We start from the raw sequence: 12,960 nt of genomic DNA, 5'->3' as shown, positions 1-12,960 counted from the left end.
ATGCTATTAGGTTTTGTTCCTGCTGAATTGTATAGACTCGATTAAAAAATAAGTTTACAGTGGCCAGTGCCTGTTTTTCAACATTATCAAAGGTAAGCTTTCAAAGACAATTTTCTATTATCCAGATGTCCACAAAATATTAAGTTGAACAATAGCATTAATTAAACACTGATATTTTAAACTTAAATATAAGCTATATTTCATATATATCATAAATACAAAGGAAAATTAAAACTGAAACAGCTTTCTCTTTAGAATGCTACATTTGTCTTAGACAACATGTTGGAAAATGGATTAGTCTTATTGGGAATGGACAGTTTAGAAAAAAAGAGATATTTGAAGTGTTTTTATAAAAAAATACATTTTTTCTCACAGGAAATAACCAAAATATTTAAATAACTTGGCTTACATGTGAGGTTAAAAAATAAGATCTAAAATTCCAACATTCTACATATTGCACTCCAACATTCTACATATTGACAGTGCAAAGACAGGAACATGCGCATGATTATACCTCTCATTTAAATATTTTGTAGTATAGTGTATTTATGGTAAGTTTGAGATAGATGATTTTTTGGGGGAAGGGCAACAATCTATCAGTTAATCATGTAATTTAATTCCGGTATTATAAGTGGCTACCAATCAATTTTGAATTACAGTTTTGCTATTTTAAAAGAAATGTAGTCTTGTAATCTAAAATAATTGAAAATTGTCAAATGTATATTTTGGTTGTATTATAATAAAACACAAACATTAGTGTTCTATGGTTATAAACAGAATGTTCGTTTGTGTGCAAGTTTTGTTTTCAAACCCTAAATGTGGTTACCAGATTTTTGACATGGAATTGCACTAAATCAAATACCTAAGAAAATATTTCCTGAAAACATTCGGTAAATATGTTTTGGACTTTAAGTATGCAGTAATTTCTCTTATGAAAGAAAAGAATATATGTCTCTCCCCAATCAATACAATTATATAGCTACACTTCATTGTGATCTAAATTTAGACTTCGGCAAACTGACATAAATATTACTATTGCAAGTAATTACTTTTAAGATTTCCAATGATCCTCCTATAAGTGAGATTTGAAAGTACTCATCTATATGTTTAGCTATATGAGCATAATTTATTAAAGAAGTTAGTTGAGGTCTTTGTTTTAGAAAGAAATTTCTTTTAGAGAAAATTATATTTCTTGCCAATTTGGTATATTCGTGAAGGATATTTTATATTTGCAATAGGTAATATATAACAACCCCCCCAACCTGGTTATGAAGTAGCTTGTAGAGATATTGTACAGAAGTATGTCAGGTTTTGTGGGTGCTCTGACAATCTTTAAGCATGAGAGTTTATAGTAATGATAATCTTTAAAAGAAAAAATAATTTAATATGGGGCACTCTTAGTAGAACCTTAGTAAGATCATGTCCAAGTCGTTACTGTAAATAAAACAAAGCACAAGATTAATAATGGAGAAAATTCCAATTGTATTTGTTTGAAGGTAGAAAAGTACATGAGTAATTCTCAAGACAAAAGAAACAAGAGTTTAACATTTAAGTTGAGAATTAAAAGCATCTATAACCACACAATTTATTACCTGCATAAACAATTTTCCTAGCCCAGGGAAGTCTTGCCCAGGAAGATGAAGCTGCAGATAATTTTACTGTTTCTTTCAGAAGATCATATATTTTTCCTTTGTGTGTATATTAGTACAAACGTACATCTTGGAGACTGATTTGGCATACCCAATGAAGTTTTAAATGCACATATTCCAAGAACCAGCTTTTCACAATTAAGTGCATACCCTTGAGAACCTTCTCCACATGTGCAATAATAGACATTTTCAAAAATAGTTATTATAGGATTAATTATAATAGAAAAAAGAACAATTTGTATGTTCTACAAAAGGAGAATGGATAAATTGAAGTATAGTCGCTAAATGGATACAGAAGTTTAAATGAAACAAAAAAGATCTGCGTGCTTCAATATAGAAAAATCTCAGAAACAATGTCAAACGAGTAAAATCAAGGAGTGTAGGAATGCAACCAGAATTATACTGGGTATATCAAGTTTAAAGAAGCAAATGATACTGCTTATGGCTAGATAACATTCATATGTAAGTAGTAAACATAAAAAACACTTCTGGAAAAGTTAAGCACCAAATTCAAATAAATTTTCCTTAAGAAAAAAGAGAATGAGGATATAGGGAGCTACTATTGTTTTAATAATATTTTATTTTCTTAAAAAAACATATCTAAACCCGATGTTATATTTATATCACATTGCATATATTTGTAGGAACTAGTATATTTAAATGTTAATAGTTGACAAAGTTGGGCATTGGATTACAATTTAAATATATTACTCAATACAGTTCTGTGTGCTTCAAATATTTCACAATAAAGCGTAAATTAAGGATCTAAATCTCACAGAACAAATTACTCAATAATAAATTCAAAAGAGAGAGGGAAAGAGAGAATAGCATATAGAAATGCTAGATATTCAGCCATCATAATAGATGCAGCCTTCCACTTCCAGTTACTCTTACATTATGTACTTTCCTGGACACCCTGATTATTTTTTAAAAAACGTGACAGCTAGGACCTTGGTTGGCCTCAGGGACCCTAGGATAATGTCTAGTTTTCCAAAGCAACACCTTATTGTTATAGAAATGCCTAAGGCATCTGAGATATGGAACTAAGTGCTTAATGTGCCGAAAAGACTCCAAACAGCTGAGTTGGCCTTTCTTGTATTGAACACTGTTCAAGGTTGATATCTGAAATACAGAATTTCTTCTTTCTGGCTTACATATCAAAATTAAAAACCGACTTATGCTTTTTAGGTAACTGAAGAAGGAAGAGAAATATTTATAACTTGCAAAATGTCTTGAAATGATCCCACAAATCATTATTTTCTGTAGGAAAGATTTTATATCAATACAATTTGCCCTTTTAATTACTGTGGATGTTTTGTTTATGTGTAGAGATGGGCCAAAATGTAGCCCAACATTTTTGCCCTTTACAAATTCTCAATTTTATTGAGTCCTGTTAGTGAAGGGCTAGTGTGTTTAAATATGTATTGCAGGAGTATGTGGGGGCATACTCAGAGAGTCTTAATTTAAGTACATAAGCCTGGAAAAGAAGCAAATGAAACCAATTTACAGGATGGGAAGTTATCATTTAGAATCAGGAAAAAGATTATTTAATGGGCCATATCCCTCTAAGCTTTTAATATATTGAAGCAAGTATGATTGGGTAGTTATCTTCAATTACTGAATTGTGTTTTCATTGTAGTCCTTTCATACAGGTTATTTTTACTATTGAAAAACAAATAAAACCGTAGAATCACCTGTTGTAATTTGTGTTGTTGCTGTAGTTAGTCTTAACAGACATTTGGAAGCAGTCTTAGGTTTCAGTGGCCACAAGCAGTTTAGAATGAGAATTACCATAACTTAACGCCTGTGTGAAAATCATAGAAAGCCGGACGAGAAGCCAAGGGTCTGATTATTAGGAACTTTATGATTCAGACTAGATAGAGATTTAATCCTGTAGACAGAGGGGGACATTTTGTTTTTTTTTTTTAAGATTTTATTTATTTATTTGACAGAGACAGCGAGAGAGGGAACACAAGCAGGGGGAGTGGGAGAGGGAGAAACAGGCTTCCCGCCGAGCGGGGAGCCCAATGGGGCCTCAATCCAGGACCCCGGGATCATGACCTGAGCCGAAGGCAGACACCTAACGACTGAGCCACCCAGGTGCCCCGGTATTTTTAAGCAGAGAAATGACAGAACGAGATTTTCCTCCAATTTGCATATGAGAAATAAATATAAAGTGATAAATGACCTCTCTATTTCCATGTTTTGCAACTGGGTGGATGACAGTTATAAAAAAAAAAAAAGAAAAAAGAGAAAAAGAAAGAAAAGAAAGAAAAAGGAAGGAAGGAAGGAAGGAAGGAAGGAAGGAAGGAAAGAAAGAAAAAAGAAAGAAATGCAGCAGTCTACCCTTATGGGCAGTTTCACTTTCCCCGGTCTTAGTTATCCTGATCAACCATGACCCGGAAGCAGATGATCGTTCCACTGACCAACCGGCAGGTCACTCCTAGCCAAACGCTAGGGCATAGTGCCTGCGTTGCCTGCGTCCGCCATTCACCTCCCTTCATCTCTTCCCGCGGCATTCTACCACCTCACATCCTCGCAAGAAGGGTGAGTACAGTCCAATCAGATATTTTGAGAGAGACCACATTCACGTAACTTTTATTACAGCATATTGTTATAATTACTCTTATTATTTATTATTGCTGTTCATCTCTTACCATGCCTAATTTATAGACTAAATTTTATCAAAGGTATGTATGTATGTATAGAAAAGAGAAGCATAGGGGCGCCTGGGTGGCTCAGTTGGTTAAGCGTCTACCTTCGGCTCAGGTCATGATCCCAGGGTCCTGGAATCGAGCCCCGCATCGGGCTCCCTGCTCAGCGGGAAGCCTGCCTCTCCCTCTCCCACTCCCTCTGCTTGTGTTCCCTCTCTCACTGTCTCTCTCTTTCTCTCTGTCAAATAAATAAATAAAATCTTAAAAAAGAAAAAAGAAAAGAAAAAAGAGAAGCATAGTATATATGGGATTCAGTACTATCTGCATTTTTAGTATCTTTCACTGATAAGGGGGAATTACTGAAAGGGTTAGGGTGGGAGATCACAGTTTCAACATTAAATACTGAGTTGGGGATGATTTGAAGCGTGTCTGGTAGGCAATTTGAAATATGGGCTTGGTGCTCAGGAGAAATGAAAGCTGGAATTATTTTGTGGTCACGGGCATAGATGACAAAAGCAATGTAATAGGGAATGCAGTGAACATAAGCAGAACTGGGTGGTCAATTTGGAGCTTAAATTAGTGTGTATCCTGATGTAAGTTATCATTAATTTCTCTGTACTTTAATGAGATATTTCTTAGGTACCAAAAAGCTTACAAAATTATGAGTTTGCCTTATTTCTTCCACCAGAAGCTAAATTGCTTGAGAACTAAATCTCTATTCTTAATATCTAGCAGCACTTAGAATAAAAGAGTTTCCCTCAAAATTATTGTGATTCTTTAGTTAGGGAACTAGTAAGAAAAAAATTCCACCAAATGGAAGCATTTTTAAAAATTCCTACCCCATGTGCTTCTTTTTAAATTAAATTGGTAAATTGATGAAGGTCTATTTTCATTTTGAATGTTCGTCTGTTTTAAGCAACAGTTACAAACTGGTGTTGTTGGGGTTTTCCTCTGATTCAGGTGGACTCAGTGCCACAAACAACAAGATTTAAACTGATAGAAAGAAGGTCCATATAGTTTGTAATGGATGGTTTGTTTAAGCACAGGACTTTGAAGAGGTCTTTAAAGAAAACTTGAAAGATTTAAATTCATAGCATAGTCAAGAATATAGATTTCTCTGACAGATATTCTTTGGTAACTAATATTTTATTTTTGCGGTAGTATTTTCCTGTTTGATTTACACGTAAGAGCGCATAAGTGTTAAATGAAATCTTCTTGGAAAAACATGCTACTAGACCTTTAAAGCCAAGTGCTAAATAAAAGCAAATCAAAGTTTGAACACTGTTTCTTTATCCATTTTCAACCGTAAAAATGTGATTGGATTAGGTATATTGGTTACATTTACAGATTTTATCTCTTAAACAGCAAAGTAAATTTCTGTCACTTGGAACTATTAAGATGCATTACTTAAGGAGCATTATATATTTTAAAAGTGAAATACTGACATACAGAGTTTTGATTTTAATTTGAACACAGGATGATGTATGTAATTTGCAGAAATCAGCTCTTCAAGTTCCCATGCCTGAAAAACAAACATTCCTAAGCTGTAGCAACGTTTAGAACTATTTGCTTTCTTTGTGATTATGTAAAAACAAAACAAACTACATTCCTCTCACACACAATATAAATTAAAACTATTTGTAAATGTATTTATACAACAGTATTTTACATATCAAGTATACAAATGATCTAAGTAACAAAAATATAAAAGTAATTATTTTAGAGGAAGTAGAGAGTTGTCTGAGATTTACACGATATAGATGTGCATCTGAGGAATCTAAAAAGGAACTCCACACCACACAAATTTAGACAACTCTCCTTTGTTTTCCACTTTATCTTACCAGGAGAGTTACTAACATGGAGAAATGGTTTGTGGTATCTCTTGCCAAGATGGCAAATTGGATACGGTTCCAGTTCATCCCTCTTAGTATTGATATAATGGTGTGAGGAGTGATGGGGACCAGAGGGAAATAAAAGTGTGCTCTATTCTTCTCTTACTGGTGGGGGGATATAGATAAGTGTAAGGAATCAGTAACAGTGAATTAGTAGGATTATATGTCTTAAGTTAGACACCTCTATTGAAATTAAAACAAAACAAAACAAAACACCAAACTGGACTCAATCCCAAATTTAACATGCGCAAGCTGGTGAGTGTCAGTGGAGAGAAAATTACTAAGAGGAAATGTCAGGGGTAATAGAGGATTCTGGTTAAACCAACTTAACAGGGTTCTTGAAGAAGGAAGGCCAAGGTAGTCAGATAACATTTAGGGCCGGGGAAGGATGAGGAAATGATGGGATATCAAGGGTGATCAGATATTGAGGGTAGGGGATTCTGGATAAACTGACTTGACAAGATTCTTATGAAACTGGGCCATGCAGCAGGTTCTACAGGATGGACACTGAAGCCTAAGATCAAAGTCTAGTTGAGAAGAGGGCCTAGGGGAGCCTAAGTAAAGATTGGTGAAGGAAAGAGTCTTCGTCAGATTGACATCCTAGGGCCCAAGAAGGAGGGTAGTTGGTGGAGGATGGAATACAGATGTGCAGCCGAAGTTTTCACATGCACATACTGGAGCCCCCTTGACGTTCGGGAAGCAGATAGAGTGAGTCATCGGCCTGATGCCTGAGGCATCCATTTACACTCTTGTTCCAGCTCTGCAAATGTAACGGACTAGCCTAGATTCAGGGACAAAATAAACAAAGAAAGTAGACTTGCATGAACCAATGATAATAGTGTGTTTTAAATTATGAACTGTAATCAGCTCAAGCCTCTGTAGCTGAGATTACCAAGGAAGAGAGAGAGTGTTGCATTTGAGCAGACCAGCAGAGCACAGCAGCTACTGAACTACTGGTCCATGGGCACATCTCCCTTTTCATGGAGAAACATCTCACCGTGGATGTTCCTGTAACAAGAGGGCCTCCCTCCTTGGAAGGTAGCCATAGTCCAGATTTCCTAATGGCTACTTTTAGGTTGCTATGTTTTCACTATAATATTGTTTTTATTTTAGTTAATTTTTGAGTGAAATATTCTTACATGGACTTTCCCAAGATATTGGCCACAATTTGAAATACAGCTTCCTGGGGAAAATGTGATTTGAGTTTCAAACTTTGGAACACAACACAAATGAAAGTTACTAACACCTGCCAATTATTGCATGCCTCCAATGCATCAGCTCTTTTGCAGACATGATCTCAGTTAATGCTCACAGCAACACTTAGACATAGGAATTATTGTCCACATTTTTCAGAAGAAGAAGCTAAGACTGGGCAGAGAATAAATGTGTGACCTAATGTCATTACAGATATTATAAAGCTGGTAAGGGGCAGAACTGAGATTCGCATCCCAGCTGTTTGATTCTAAATTCCAAGTTCTTAACAATAACAATACTGACTCTTGGCCCATTTGTAAATTGGAAATGTCTATAATAAGTGTTCTCATTACTGATATATGGAGATGTAGTTTTGTTTCTTTTTATTAAAAGCTAATCATTATGGAAGTTAGTGTTTATGTAATGCAGTCTGTATTAAATTTTATTAACAACCTAATAAAGTAAATACTTCCTTAATTTACATTTCCTAATGAAAAAACACAGAATTCCAGAGATTAAATGAACTTTCCAATGATATTTTATTTTACATGTACTAACATAGACATACTTTGTGCCAGTTCTAAATGTTTTAGAAATATTAACTCATTTAATTTCCACAGCTTCCTCTGAAGCCAGTACTGTTTTCACCCAGATCTTACAAATGAGGAAACTGAGGCACCATGAGAATAAATAACTTGCCTGAGGCACATGCGGGCACAGACTGTATTTGAACCCAAGTTGGTTGGCTTTGAATCGTTCTGTGTTGTCTTATAGCTGCAAATTGATAAAAGCAAATACTGATTCTCAAGCCCAACCCTTAAACTCTGTTCTAGAAACAGCAATACATATTACATTATCACAGTCAAGAAATTATACTTTAGGATGACTTTTGGACGACAAAAATAAAATAGTTATAGTAATTTTCCATGCGGCCGCATAAGCATTGTTAACCGGATTTGTTCTCTTTCTCCTGAGATGATGTCTCATTCCTATGATTTTCTAAATTCATAGATTCCCATAGACTTAGAAAATGCAACCATGGAGTTAGAAGATGGTGTGGAATGAACTGAGTAGTAGTTGTGGCACCAAGTTAAATTATTTATTATGCTCATAAATCCAGTTAATAGCATTCTAGTTATTCTTTCACATTTATAAAATTGAAGCCCTCCCTTTCATAGATATTTAGTTGCTTTTGTGTTTTAGCATTAGCCTCTCAGCTAAAACAATTGTGGTTTCCAGAGTATCAGATCAATCTCAAGTTAAGGCTCTTTGTTAAGACTGAGAGGGTCGTCTTTTGGTCAGAAGTTATTGCTCTTCTGCATAGAAGTAAAGAATGATCGTGTCTGCAGAACTGAAGTGACTTATGGCTCCATTTTAGAAAGCCTATTAGAGAGAAAGCCTCTGCTGGAGGCTTGGAGGACTCAATTCCATTTTTTCCCTTGGCACAGATTGCTTTCTCTCCAGGGAGCCAAGTTCGTAATCAGGACATACGTCAGGTAACACTATCAAGAGGAGCAGGCTGTGTTCATTCCAGAACAGCATTTGTATATTCTCTGCTGACCAAGGTGCAGGACTCATTACACACCGAAGAATAGATCCCAAAAGGAAGTTGCAGGCAATTACTCTAATGGGTATTTATAAAAACAATGAACAGCAGTGAATACTTTTCTTAAGACTTTGACAGACTAGGAGCAAAAATAGAAAAAAATAAGTAAAAGGTAAAGGGAGAAGTGATTAGTAGTATTCCAATTTATAAGTTTCTGGTGAGTGGGAGACTGGCAGTACTCCACCAATACTTTATTATTTATTTCAAATTGTGTCCTAGTCAATCTTTTTTATTTAAGAAAGATTTATTATATGAACACATTGTGGGTTAATATATACTATGTAATCCTCCAAAATTTTAAGAAAGAGTAAAGCAACACAAGTTTATTAAACTGTATCTTTTCTTTCCCCTCAGACTTCTTTGTGGAAGTTTCCATGTCATTATTGAAGTGCAGAGATCCCTAAACCAATGAGATCAGACATACTCCATTAGAACAATAATCTTTTTAGAAACAGGATCTAAAGTCTTCAGGTGTGTGTGTGTGTGTGTGTGTGTGTGTGTAGGCAACCTTTATTCACTATTCTGACTTTTTCTGCTTTGAAGATATGTGAGGTAAGAAATTAATCTGGCTAGGGGAAAAAGAAGCAAAAACTGAATGGAAAAGTTTGGGGTTTTTTTTTTGTTGTTTTTTATGAGGATCTCAGTATGCTAGGAGTTTGACAGAGATTTATCTCCTGCTCTTCCTGGAATCATGTCCTATATGATTTCTATAGTTTCTTTTAGCCCAAGAAAACTTTAAAAATATGCTTCCTGGATGTGTCTCCATAGTTTAGCCTGTCAAAAATGTTCAATCATATACTCATTTGACTTAATACATACCCTTCCTGGGTAGGTGTGAACACATGCAATGTGGAGTGTATCAAGTACATGTTTCGTTGTGCATTATACCCATTTGTATACACACACAGTGTGTCTACAGCTAACAGATGTTATGAGATTGTGATCCCTCGAGAATTAAGAGAAGCAAAGTGAAGAAGTGAAGGCTGGTGAACAGAGCAAGGAGACTAGGATCTAGAGAAAAAGGAAGGTTGAATTGGTAAGCCAAATGGTAGTAGAGATTACAGCTAGAAGATTAACAGGGAATAAAACCTGGATGAGAAGCTGAGTGAAAGTCCTGAAAGAAAGCAAAGAAAGAGGCTCAAAAGGTGACACTCAATTTCTGAGATTTATTTGGAAGTAATATAAGCATCTGAATCTGGGATTTTAGACAGATAGGGAGCATTATATGAACTACGGTGGAGTTAGGGTCCACAAGGACTTTTACTCCAGGGGAAGGAATAGTCATCAGCTAGAGGGACCCTAGTGAAAATGGAATGGAAGCCAATAAGTAAAGCAAATGATGATATTTCTTACATCCAGGTGACAGAGGCTAGGGGGATTATGTTGAAGGCAAGAAAGGATGAAGTTTGGGGCTAAAGCCATGTAGATGAATGGAGACCTCATTCGTCCCTCCTTCATCACTGTAAGACTGGGACTCTCTGTTTTAAGATAACCAAAGTGAGACATCCCTAGGAAATCTTCCTAGCGCTGATCTTTTTTTTTTTTTTTTTCAAAATAATTTAAGTTCTAGTCAAGATTCTACTCCTTTCCAGGTGTAGTTGACAATCATCTTGACAACATGATACAGTGTATTACAAACTCCCCTCTGACCAAAGAACCATTCCTTCCATTCATCTGCCATGATGTTTAACATTTCTACTCTTAGAAATGTAAGTTTTGTTTTTTGTTAAGTATGAGGCCATTTATCTCTTTTGAAAAAAACTAAAATGGAAATATATTTATCTTTTATTTCTCAAAGAAAAATCTCTAAGATCCAAATTGATTCAACCTCCTTCTTATCTATATTACACCTGCACATATTCTTATCTCTTTAACTGTACCTTAGAATTTGAAGGTAACCTGTCCACCTGTACTCTTGGATCTCATCCATTTCTCTCTTCACCAAGAACTCATTACATCATTTTTTTTCTATTTCAACATCACTTCTTCCTCAACTATATTCTCCTATCTCTTCCAATCTTTTTTGTTTTACAGTTAGGCTTAAAGGTAAAGTTAGTACAATTTCTACATCTATTCTTCTCTTTTCCCATATTTCCCAAATCACTAAGATTGGAGTTTTGCTAAGATAACCAGTGACTCAAAGGTGACAATACTTTTTACTCTTCTATTTGATCTCTCTACCACCTCTGGCACTGATGATTGAAATCAAATTAATTTCATCTTTGCTTCTATTACATGAGTCTCTTTTGCTTTTTCCTTCTACTGTGCCATTCTCCTTAAAGTCTTTTTTCAGCTTCTTCTTATCTTGTTTAGTTCTTAAATTATGACATACCCCAGGGAAGACTATCAGTTATCTGAAGCCATATCCCTTTGGTTCAAATCCATGTACTATTTGAGAACTGTTTGACTTGAGGAAGGTTATGTATCCTTTCTGTGACCCACCTGTAAATTGAGGAAGACACTGATATCATAATATAATGCAATGTAAGTATTCACTGTAACTATCATTTTCCATGGGTAATTTATTTTATGCCTTCCGCTTTACCTGCCATTTCTACTCTAAAGATTCCCAAATAGACATCTTGTACTAAGACTCTTCTAACTCTTAGGCTAAAATTTCTGTTAGCTCTCACTTTCAGGATTTACCATTCATTTCAAAGCAACAGAAGCAAATCTGAACATGTGACCTCATATTGTTTATTTGGGTGGGTAGCAACATCCAAAATTTTCCCTCTCCCCATTTTGATCCCAAATCTGACATTAACTGTCACTCATTTATTTTGGTTAACTCTTGTTTATTAACTCAAAAGAGAACCTAAACACTTTCTATATTTATCTTCTCATTATCTCAGTTTTGCCTTAATATCAGCACCTCCGGGGAACCTGGGTGGCTCAGTCGTTAAGCGTCTGCCTTCGGCTCAGGTCATGATCCCAGGGTCCTGGGATTGAGCCCTGCATCGGGCTCCCTGCTCAGCGGGAGGCCTGCTTTTCCCTTTCCCACTCCCCCTGCTTGTGGTCCTTTTCTCACTGTCTCTCTCTCTGTCAAATAAATACATAAAATCTTAAAAAAAAAAATCAGCATCTCCATTTGTCCTCTGAATGATTGCCAAATTGTTGTCACTTTCTGGTTTCCCTGACTCTTGTGCCATGCTTCTTCAATCTATCCTTCATTGGATTCCAGTGAAGTTTCTTTAAAGGGGAATTCTGATAACTCCATTGCTTTCCCTCAGAATTCTCCAGTACTTCATTATGATTCACAAACATTTCATGTTACAGTAAATCCTACCTAGTTGGCCCCTTCCTGCCATTTGACCTCATCTTCTACTAGTCCTTTGCCCCATTCTTTATGCTCAGACAGTACATGCAGGTTCCCTTCTGTGCACCCACATATTCTGTGCCCTCCCCTGAGACTGTCCATTTTCTGTGTCTGCCTGGCAAACACACATCTATAGGGTCTCAGCTTAAACAGCGTTTTCTCGGTGAATCCAGCCCTGAATCTAGCCATCATCCTTATATGCTTTCTTTTCTTCTCTCAGAATAGCTCCATTTATTGAATTATAATTGATCCTTATCATTTGGGATTCTGTTTTTGAGAATTCTCCTTCTTACTAAAATTAATTTGTAACCCTGAAGTCATACAGTACTCCCACAGTCATTTGCAGACATGTGGATAATCTTCGTACAACCATGAGTGCTAGTGCTGTTGGTCTTGAGTTCAGTGAATCAATGATATATTTAAATGAAGTGTCTTTAAACAGAAACACACATAAAACAAAGTTATGTATTGATTGGTTGTTGAAAATGTGACTGGGCCCTGAAAGGAACCTGACGCTGTGTGTTTCCCATGGGAACAAAGGCTTAGTATTTGTGATTTCATGTTTGCACTGACCAGTGACTTTATAAAACATTACTACAGCCAATAATGAGAATCAACTGTATATTTATTTGTTTGCATGTCCGTATGT

Source organism: Eumetopias jubatus, unplaced genomic scaffold (genome assembly GCF_037043125.1).
Source record: "Eumetopias jubatus isolate StellerSeaLion01/CBP00866 unplaced genomic scaffold, mEumJub1_p1.0 scaffold_14, whole genome shotgun sequence".
NCBI lineage: Eukaryota > Metazoa > Chordata > Mammalia > Carnivora > Otariidae > Eumetopias > Eumetopias jubatus.
Note: the sequence above shows the minus strand (reverse complement) of the source record.